Source organism: Pelecanus crispus, chromosome 1 (assembly GCF_030463565.1).
Source record: "Pelecanus crispus isolate bPelCri1 chromosome 1, bPelCri1.pri, whole genome shotgun sequence".
Taxonomy (NCBI): Eukaryota; Metazoa; Chordata; class Aves; order Pelecaniformes; family Pelecanidae; genus Pelecanus; species Pelecanus crispus.
Genome location: NC_134643.1, coordinates 203,588,269 through 203,599,610, shown reverse-complemented (window position 1 = coordinate 203,599,610; position 11,342 = coordinate 203,588,269).

Sequence of the window (11,342 nt, the reverse complement as noted above, 5' to 3'; positions counted from 1 at the left end):
ACTTTCCATCTACCTTCCCTGTGGGTCTGAGATAAAGGCACTGCTCAAACAGCTGAACTGTTATTTTGCTTATTATTCATTTTGTCTGCTTTGCATGGGACTAGCTGAATGAATGACAGGTCCCCTGGACCATGATCCCATGGTGGCTTCTCTGCTCAGGCAGGTGCTCACAGGAAGCTCACTGAAATCTTTGCTGTTCTACCCACAGTTTGTGCCATTTCAGCCACTTGTGATCCAGTTTACAAAGAATAACTGGGACTGCTGAGGACACCCCTGTTTTGGGAAGTGGCTGAAAAGTGGCTGAAAAGGCAGTGAACCTCAGCTACCATGGCAACCTCCCTTTCTGGGGAAGAGCCTACATTGTGGCTGGTTCTTCTTCTGCTTCTCGCCCACATCTTCCGTCCTCTCAGGGGAGCTGCTTCTTGGCTCCCTCATCACCCAGACTTTTCCATCACACTAGGTATGGTGAACAATGGTATCCTGGCCTGCATTAGGAGTATTGCCAGCAGGTCGAGGTCATTCCCCTCTGCTCAGCCCTGGTGAGGCCACACCTGGAGTGCCGTGTCCAGTTCTGGGCTCCTCAGTACAAGAGAGACATGGACATAATGGAGAGAGTCGAATGAAGGGCCACAAAAATGACTAAGACACTGGAGCATTTCTCCTATGAGAAAAGGCTGAGAGAGATGGGACAGTTCAGCCTGGAGAAGAGAAGGCTCAGGGAGATCTTATCAATGTCTATAAATACCTGAAGGGAGGGTGCAAAGAAGATGGAGCCAGGATTTTTTCAATGGTGCCCAATGGCAGGACCAGAGGCAATGGGCACAAACTTTTTCACCACCTGGGTGACTGAGCACTGGCACAGGTTGCCCAGAATGATCATAGAATCATAGAATCATAGAATCATCTAGGTTGGAAAAGACCTTTAAGATCATCCAGTCCAACCATTAACCTACACTACCAAGCCCACTCTAGACTAATCAAGGGTAGACCAGACTAAACCATATCCCGAAGTGTGGTCTCTATCCTTGGAGATATTCAGAAGCCATCTGGACAGGGTCCTGGGCAGGACCAGGGCTCTAGGTGGCCCTGCTTGAGCAAGGAGGTTGGACCACATGACCTCCAGAGGTCTCTTCCCACCTCAACCCCTCTGTGATTCTGTGAACAAAGGGATAATTCTGTGGGTAAAGAAGCACTGGTGTGATGCCACCACAGAAGTCTCTCACTAACCAGAAAGTGGCATTGGGCTGTCCTTGTTCTTGTCTGTCTTCTAGAGGATGTTTGCTCATGGGGATGGCATGTTTGTGCTATTAAAAAAGCTGGATAGACAACCCTGAAGCTAAGCAAACAGATATGTCTCATCTAATGACATTAGTAAGTTTGCTTTAACTCCTTTTATTTTAACTGCTCTGTGCTTAAGTACTCCAGTGTCATTACCTGACACACTCTAGCACTTCTACTGACATTAGTGGAATTACTAACTTCTTGCAAGCAAGGGCTACTTTATTTCAGTACCTAAAGGTAATGGTATGAGATTCCTGGCATCTCACCAACAGGAGAAAAAGATCTGCCCAAAAGAGGAACGAAAACAGAAGATGGCAGATAATTAAATGATACTACTTGTCATCTTAGTATTGTAAAACTTCCCTTCTGAATTAAAACAATGGTTTCCACAGCTGACTATAGTATATTGTCCTTCTTTTCCTGGAAAAGTGGGTGAGGAGGGAACACAGGTGGCCTGAATTGTGTAGGGGGGAAGGATGGACAGAAAGAGGGAGAGTGGGAAAACTACAAAACATGAAAAGATGAAAATGAATCCAAGGTATCTGATAAAAATGGTAGTTGGTATTTGGTACCAAATTTGGTAAAAATGAATAAAAAATAAATACTAGTTGCTCTTATTTGTTTCATTGTGAGGTCAGGATTAAAAAACAATTGCAACTCCCAAGCAGTTGTACAAATGTAAAATCCAACATACTCCTTAAAGAGCATGTTGTAAGAATAAAACATTTTTCAAACCAGCCCTTGTATCTCACCCAGTAGAAATCTTACCTACACAATTAAGCCTAGACTACAAAGAAAGGAGTAAATAATGTCTTACTTTTACAACAGTAGCAGAGCTAAATATCCAGGTGATGAGCTAGCTTTTCTGTCTGTTTACCCTGTTCAGTTTTTTCAGCAGCTTTTAAGGAAACACCTTAGAAAAATTAGGGAGCTGTTCCTTCCTTTGGATGAGAAATAGGCACAAAACATTTATCTAGCTGTCTAGCTTTGTTATCATCTTATTTCTCATGAAATATAGAGGAGAAAAGAAGAGTCTATCCTTCAAACATGCCAGAAATTTTTAGGGTAATTCCTGTGTTTGAAGGGTTACGGATTCCTTAAGGAAGCATTTTGCATCATGTTTCCATTTAGAGTCCTATAGCATCTTCTTAAATGTATTTCTGTTAACAGTGATAGGGTTAAGCCACATGGGAAATAAGGTCTCCCTGCCCATTTGAGAAATGCTGCTGTTTGTTGGCTCTGGACTTATTTTTAGGTCCCCATCTTCCTTTAAAAAAACGTGTGATCACTGGGATTAAACAGTCCTTGCCCTTTTCTAGTGTTACTATAAAAAAATGAAATTGCTTTCTGCCTTCATCGGTCACCCACTCCTGCTTTTCCACATCTTTTTCTTTGTAAATGTTTTACTCTCCAATTTCATTCCCACTGCTGTTTGCTGGACTTTTTCATTCCTGCCTTTCACAGTGAACATCTCCATGAAAATTTTCGTAACACCTAACTCAACCTAATGACCCAAACCAGCTTCTCAGCTAACAGTGCAGAATCTTAAACCTGGGTGAGTTTATACCCAAGATTTCAGATCTTTTGAAAGATACATTTTCCAAAACCTGTGAACAAGAGGTGCTCTATGCTATATTATTTTGAGGTCATTATAGGAAGGCTCTCGAAGGGGATGCTGCAGAAGGACGGGATGCCCTCAGCTCTGCTCTGCTGACAAACCTGCTGCCGCTGAGCAGTCACAGCAGCATGCACCCACGCACCGCTGGGCAGAGACGTGGGGGTGGCCCTGGCAGTCGGGCTGAGCTCTGGGCATCTTCCAGCTTCTCAGTGGCTTGAAATGCTTGAACCTGAGGAATTTTCTGGAGAAAAGGGAGGAAAAGCAAATGGGGCCAAACCCCAAAAGAAATAAAACACCCATAGCTTTAAGTGGCGTTTACTTCCATTCAAAAATAACCCTCTTCCTGCACAATCCTTTCACCTTCAGGAATCTTCACTTCAGAAGTGATACCTTATCTTCTGATCCATGAAATAAATGGTGATGGATGACTCTGAAAATATGTTCTGCTAAGCATGACTGACTGTTTCCCTGAGTAAGCAGACCATGTACTGGCTTTATCCAGCATTCACAGTCGGCTTGCACCCATGTTTTTGCATGTTTTGGGAAAGAGACTGCAGTCAGGATAAAACTTGATTCCCCCTGGGGTGCTCATTGATATCACTTTCCTGCCAGTGGCAGGGCTCGGCGCCTGAACTTGCTCTGGAATGTTTGTCAGCTTGTTTGTCAGAGAGAAACTGGTGTATTGCTGGAAGATGGACAGTTCCTGCAGACAGCTGGGTCCAAGCGTTTCTGGCATTCTCCTTAAAAAGCAGAAGTGTGCTGGCCTATCTCATATTTTCCTGGGTCTCCACCACAGGAATGTAATGGATGCCTGTGTGTTCTGTGAGGGGGTTTTCAAGAGCATTGTCCTATATTTTTTGTGCAATCAGACACACCACAATCTAATCCAGAGCTTGTTAGGGCCTGAGTTTGCAGTCCTTGCTCTTGTAAAATTTCCTTTCATTTGCCAGCCACAGGGAGATCTCGGTCAGCACCTCACAGCTTCATTTCCCTCACATGCCCTGAAACTGTGGGAAACCCCACGGACAGCTCTTAGTAAGAGAGGGTGCAATAAAAATAAAAGGAGCAAGAGTGATCGTTAATGGAAAACTTCCCCTGATGAGGAAGTTCACAAAAAGCCTCTGTTTGTCACAAAATTCTCCAATTTGTAAAACACCAATCTATACTACCGCCTCAGTTCCCAGACCCACCTACCCTCCCACCTCATCCACTACAGCAAGACTAATTGTACACTAGGTAATGTTCTCTTTAACCACAAGCTCTTGCCCAGGATGACCAGAAAAAGTTAAGAAGATGAGGAACAGGAATAGTGTTTTTCATGTATACAGGTGCATTTACATATATATTGTGTTGTGTATATTGGTTTCTAAAGTTCTTGGGATTACATTCCTTGCTGCTGGGGAGCATTTATTTCCAGCAAATAACACAGGCAAGATGCTTTTTCTTTCCTGCAACTTCTACCTGTAATTTAAAGACAGACCTGGTGCCTTACGTCTACAAATATTGTGGAGGTTCTCCTCTAGGTGTTATTATAGTTTAGCTTTTCTTTGCTGGTTAAGTGTTGCAGTTTCTGATGATTCTGGTTCATCATATGGATACCGTCTGTGCGTCAGCACAACTTATTACTAGGTCTTATCTCTACACAACAGATAGGTTCTTAAAGGGAACACACGCATTTTTAAGAAATTACATATAATTCATTAAATGTTTAACATTTTTTACATCAAAACTGCTTTTAAAGAGTGATCTGCTAGAGAAAGACATATGGAGCTAGCAGTTCTCAGGATTTCTGCTCTCAGCTATGCTTCTGATCCTTCAAATCCTAGCCAGTTTGTATGTCCAAAAGCATTTGCTTTTTTTCCCCTATATCAGCTGGCCTTACAAGAAGTAACACTGCCTCCCTGTATACCTCGCCTTGACTAAATATTATTTCAACAGACAGAACACCAGTCCTCCTGGAGGATAATCACACCTTGGGGTTGCCCTACCTTTTGCTCACTTTCTGCAGAACTGTCTCGTAGCCACACTGAAGTCTATCCCTTACAGGGGCCTTTGGGCACCATCACATCCCAGATGCTAATAATTTTTATTTACTTTGTTATGCAGCCTTCAAGACCAGCAAAGCTCAGTCAAGAAGAAAACACAGAAATCCCTCTTTGACAGGGTTTGCTTAATAGTAGTATCAGCAGTCATGCAAAGCAGTAGATCATAAAATACTCATTTTCATTTTTACTCCACCTTCTCTTCAAATAGCTCATGCAGACTTTCAACCATGAATGAATAATATCTAACAATTGCTCTTTGAAGTAAATATTATTATCCCTGTATATGGAGCTGAAAATGGACCGCAGATTGTTAAATAACTTTCCCAGACAAGCATCAGAACTGCGTCAATCAGGAAAAAACACACTCTCTTTTTGTTTCAGTCCTGGATTTTGAATCAGCAAGATCATGTTTGATAGGAGCAAGCCATTTGGTTTAGAGCTAGAGAAAAATCGTTTCAAGCATTTGATATGGAAGCAAATGTTATTTCCTTTTCTCTTAACTGCTAAATGTTTGGATGATTTTCAGTAGAGGAAATCAAGCTTTAAAATCCAAAACCCTTCACTCTAACAAAACAAAGGCACTTTCTAGATATTAATATTGTGCTTTCTTCTGTTTAGATCATTGAACAATAACAACAAAACCTGGTAAGATACAGATGCATCATTATATTTCTCTCTACCGAGGTATCTGATTCACAGATTATTTACCCGGGAAATTGCAGATAGATTGTTTAAAGTGATCAGGTCAAGCTAGAATTAACACCAGGAAACACATTTACATCAGGAAAAAGAAAACAAAACATCAGTATATTTAAATACTTTTTGCCTCAAGCATGAAAAGTATCAGGTGTAGCGAGAGCAAAAGCCAGGCTGGGCTGGGAGAGACTAGGGTGATGGGAGGGAGAACAGCATCGCCAGAAGAGAGAAGAAAGGTGGGACAGAAAAGAAAGATGTGGGAGAAAATGAGTGGATAAGAAGTCAAAGGAGAAAGAAGGGAAAGATGCAGTGAGAGACTGGGAAATGGTGGAGAGGAAAGGGTCCGAGGACCGGTGCGAGGAGACCTTACCTGCTAGCTGAAACGGGTTTCCAGCGGGACGGCCGTGGGGCCAGCTCACTGCCATGGCTGGCGATGCCCTGCAGTCCCCCGACCCCGGCAAGTGAAACTGAGCCACGCAGGTGGTTGCCTTAAGGGTGCACGTCACTGCCCACAATGAAACAAACCACTTCTTCAAAAGTGAGGGCCCGAGACCTGAGCCTGAAGGAAACGGCTGTGGGATGGCGAGAAGAGGGGCCTCTCTGGGGGTCGGGGAGCGTCTTCCTTCTGTCGGAGGATGCCTCCGCCAAGCTGAGCAGCTGCCTCTGCGCTGGCTGCCCAGTCCTCGCTTGGTTCTTTAGCCCTTTGCTCACACTTCTACAAAAATATATTTTCTCGGGTAAATTTGGTGCAGCTGACTTTTTGCTGTCTCACCTCAATTCTTATTTTCGAAGCAGTTATAGTTTCTGCTTTCACGCACTGGCAGTCTGCATAATTTCTCTGGGTATCGATGAGGGGAAGAGCACGCGGCACTGCCAAGCTGAAGAGCTCAAAAAAAAAAAAATCCAAACGAAGTTTGCACGACGCCATGGGAATACCCTGCCGCATCTGTCATCGCTGGTTGAGGGAGGTTTCCCGTGCTGGGTGAGAGCTTGGTCTGCTGGTGACAGAGGATGTGCTGCGGTCACCTCCGAGAGCCCAGGGGGCTGCCACCCGGACGGGGAGCAGGTTTGCGGCATGGGGCTGTGTTTACACCAGGGGAACAGGGAACTAGCACTGTCCGCAGGAAGGTTCAAACCAAGCTACAGCTGCTCTGAAATTATTTTGCAGATGATTTGTGTAGGGGATAAAAATAAAGGCCTCCAGGCTTACCCTCAGACGGGGGCCTCGAGCGACACGGTCCCTCTGCCCTCAGCCTGTCTCCCTCGGAGCGTAGCATTCCAGGGCCTGCCTCCTCATTGCCTCCTGGCTGCTGGCGGGCAAAGAGTGGAATTAGCCCGGCTGTGGGTGAAGGTGCTCGCCCCAGTGAGGCCCCCTGGTTTGTACCAGGACAGGACATGGCAGAGGGGCAGGCAGATCTTCCGCAGCCATGCATCGCAACCCCCCGGAAGAAAGTGGATCCAGTTCTAAGGGATAAGCTGGAGCATCTTCCCCAGGATCCCGCAGGGTACGCTGGGGGATTTTTTATTATTCATTCAGCTGCTATATTTCATATATGAAATTATATTTTATTATATTATTCATTCAGTTTTTGTGTTTTCCCTTGCTAGGGACTAAGCATCCATTCTGTAATTGTACAGAACCTGGATAAAAAGGATCCATAAGCAAATAAATTCAACATCCGTAAGGTGTTCTCAGAAACCTGCCAGAGAGGATATCTAGATTTTTTTATTCTTTACTGATACCTGGTAAACAGCTGCTTTCGCATTAGGGAAGATTAAATAAAAATGTAGATAGACCAGAACTAGACAGACATATCATAAGTAAAAGAAGCCACAGAAAACGTCCCAAAGGTAATTGCAGGGGCAATGGGGGAAATGGCATCGAGGCCAGCACTGTTAGCGAAGACGATCTCTCACAAGACTGCCTTAGAAATACAGACTGAGGCAATAGCATTGTACTCTGGTGCTGAAGACAAGTCTGTATGTGATGCAGTGCAAAGGAAGAAGCTGAAATGATATGAAAACTAGGGAGGTATGTATTTGCAAGGATGCAAAAACCAGGAAAGGAAGTGTAGGATTCCACAGGCCTTAGAGAAATCATTGCAAACAGGGACATGCCATGCTGGCAACAAGTTTTCCTGGCTGGCAGGTTGCCTTTTTTTTTTCCACAGCCCTCACTGGTACACAGTCCCAGCATGGATGAGGTTGGAAGACACCTTTGGAGATCGCCTAGCCCAGCACTGTGCTCAAAGCATGATCAGCTATCACAGGTTACCCCAGAACACATCCAGTAGGGTTTTAAGTATCTCCTAGGATGGAGAGTCCACAACTTCTCCAGGCAATCTATTCAGTGTTCAACCACCCTCACAGTGAAAAAGTGTTTCCTGATGTTCAGAGGGAACCTCCCGTGTTTCAGTTTGTGCCCATTGCCTCTGGTGCTGTCCCCAGGCACCACAGAAAGGAGTCTGGCTCCCCCATCAGATATTTATACCCATTGATAAGATCACCCCAAGCCTTCTCTTCTCCAGGCTGAACAGTCCCAGCCCTTTCACCCCCAACTTGTGTGTCAGATACGCCAATCCCTTATCATCCTCATGGCTCTTCACTGGCCTCACTCCAGTGAGTCTCTGTCTTTCTTGTACTTTTTTGTATCCCTTTCAACACCACACTTACATACAAGTTTTGCCCCCAGAAACTTGGATGCAGACAGTTTGAGCTCCTGTTCTGAAAATACCAGAAATCTACCCCAGTCGCTTACCGCTGGTGGGCAGTCAGGTGGCATGGCAATGACCTGTCCGAACATTTACATATATACTAAAAAAGTGGATTCTTGTCCTTTAATTTAAAATTGGCGAGTGAGCGAAGTGCTTTGTTTTCTCTTCCACTTGATGTATTCAGCACTGGAAGCTGCTGGGATTTTATTGAAGATATTTTGCCTTTTTGTGGTTCAGACAAGAAAAAACTAACGTTAACTTTCTTAATCATAAGTATGAGAATCTGTTGCTGGTGATTCAGCTGATCTGGTATCAGAAGTCTTAATGTACATCTGATGTTTTCAGATTAAAAGCTTCTTTGAAAGATGCCATCAGCTAGGACAGTTCATATCTACTGGACGAAGCCAAAATAAATTCATAAAATTTGACAGATTAACTTATTCCTAAAGATGCTGGACTGGGAGTGGAGGGGGTTTAACAAATGTGTCATACACATGTATATGACAGTAAAGCATTCTTCTGGGTGAGTAGGGTTTTTTCCACCATGGGAGAGTGGTTTCTGTTACCAAGTATTTTATCCAAGTTATGTCACATCATGGTCGGCCTTCACTGCAACAGTTAGATAAAGCCAGCCCCAGTGGGAGTAGCCACATGGTAAGAAACTCTCTAGCTAAACCACATGACTGGATTACCAGCACAGTGAAACTAGACTTACATTTTAGTGCTTGTACTAATATGAACTCTACCCTAAGGCTAGACCTCCCCCCCATACATTATTAACATATGTGTTAGCATACATTATTAACGTAGGTGTTAAGCAGGAGCACTTCAGGGTCAACTCCTGACTTGCTACTCGATTTGAATTCAAAACTTCACTGAGTCGGAATGAATTCCTTTTTGCATGTGAATGGGAGTCTGGTTAGGAGCGACATTTGGTTTCTTCCAGATACTGTTAGTAAAGACAACTGCCTAGTTAGGGACCCATGGGTATTGCCACAGCAGGTTGGTCCATTTAATCCAATATCCTGGCCACCATATTAGTCATTCTCAAACACTTCAAATTAAGATTAAAAAAAAAAAAAATCCATGGAAAAATCTCCTTAAGAGTGGCAATTTCCCTTAGACTTCAGACAGCAGTCGGTGTGTCCCCTGAACTATCAGGCTTTATCACTCTTCCTTCAAAAAATAAATGAACAAATGTTAAATTCTTGTCTAATATGACTCTGATCATGCTTATATTTTCGTAAATCTTGCTAAATTTTTTTCTTAATGATATACTATAATGATGAACTTTAAAGGTTAAATTCAGATTATGTGAAAACTTTTTTTAGAAGTATTTCCTTTGATCTGTTTCAATAATATTAAGCAAGGTAATAAGTAAGTAGAGATAATATCTCTTAATAGACCAACTAGTACTGTTGAAAAAACCAGTGTTCAGGCATTCCTTTTTCCAACTACTTGGTTGGTTTAACAAGATTCCTACCTATAAAACTTGTCTCACCTATGCCTTAAAAAAATCACAGCTACAATAACTCTATCCCTCAAAAAGTATTGTTATTCTTTCGCATTATCTGATGCCAGCCTGCACTTCAGGATCTGTTTCCACATGATTTACTAAACATGTTAATTTTGGGTCAACACAAAGAGAAACTGTCACTCTCAGTAGCAGACATGGCTTTCTCAACACTGGTTCAAATGTTAGGGGAGAGCTATTTGGCACTTGTGACCTGATTTGGCTGGAGAAAAGAGCTCTTGGCAGGGCTTTCCTTCTCAAGGATTTCATTTTTTCTCCCCCCCCCTCTTATTTTTCATCTCACAATGTTTGGTTCTGCCTTTCCGTCACAGCTCATAAAAAATCTGTCACTTGGCTATGGCTGCATGCATGCATATAGGAACATTTCCCCATTTTAGGGTTGAAAAGCACACCACAGTTATGACTTGACTACAAAGTGGGACAAGACCCAGGGGCATCTATCTGTTTCTCCTTCGTATTGCTCCCTGGATCTCATGCAAAGTAAATCTGGGTATGTGCCCAGGAGAGGAACGGCAGCGCTCTCCATATAGGTGCCAGCTTCAATTAACAAGGGACCTCGTTTTGTGAAAAAAATAACATCATCAATCACTACTCTGCAGGAATGCCCAGTAAATCTCCATGCACTGCACAAGGCAGCGGAGCAAGTTCAAGCGGATAGCAAATGGCCAGCAGGACTCCTCAGAGCTCTGGCTGACCAGCAGGAACAGGCAATAAAAATGAAATTCTGGAGAGGAACACATGGTTATGATTAATGAGGAAGTGTCAGGCTCCCATATGGACACTCTGTAGCTGCAGGCCAAGTCCTTATATATAGTTAACAGAACTAAAGAGACAGGAGAGGTGAGAGTTTGCCAGAGCCACAAGAAGAGGCTCATGCCATCTTGAGCCTCTTCCCATTATTGGCTCTGCTCTGCTGGTCAAGGGAATATAGAAAAGACAAGGGATGCTTCCAAGCCGGTTTGATGCTCAGTGGCTCAGGCACAGCACTTACACCGACTTTGGTGGAGGAGAACCCAAACACCCTTGGCACTGTACTGCACGTCTCATTGCTATCTGGGCACTCTGGCTGGCAGGATCACGTGCTACTGTCCAATCCGCTATCTCAGCTCTTCCCGCATCCGGTGGGAATGTTTTCAACCCGAGCTACAGCACGCAGACAGAAAAAATGTGGGTCGTGTATACACAAGCCCATTTGTGTCCTTGTTCCTAACCTCACCGTGTATATGTAATTTTAGACATATGCATGGATCAGCAAAAGAGCTGTGGGAAAAGCAGATTCACAGGGTTGAAAACACAGGTTAGGATACACTTCAGTGATGGGAGTGGCTATGCAATTCGTCTTTGCTTGGAAGAATTCATGTTCAACCAGTTCACCCAGAAAAGGTATTAGCCTATGCGTATCATGAAATCTCTTGTAAGAGAACTTGATACCATTAAATCCACAGTACTAAAGC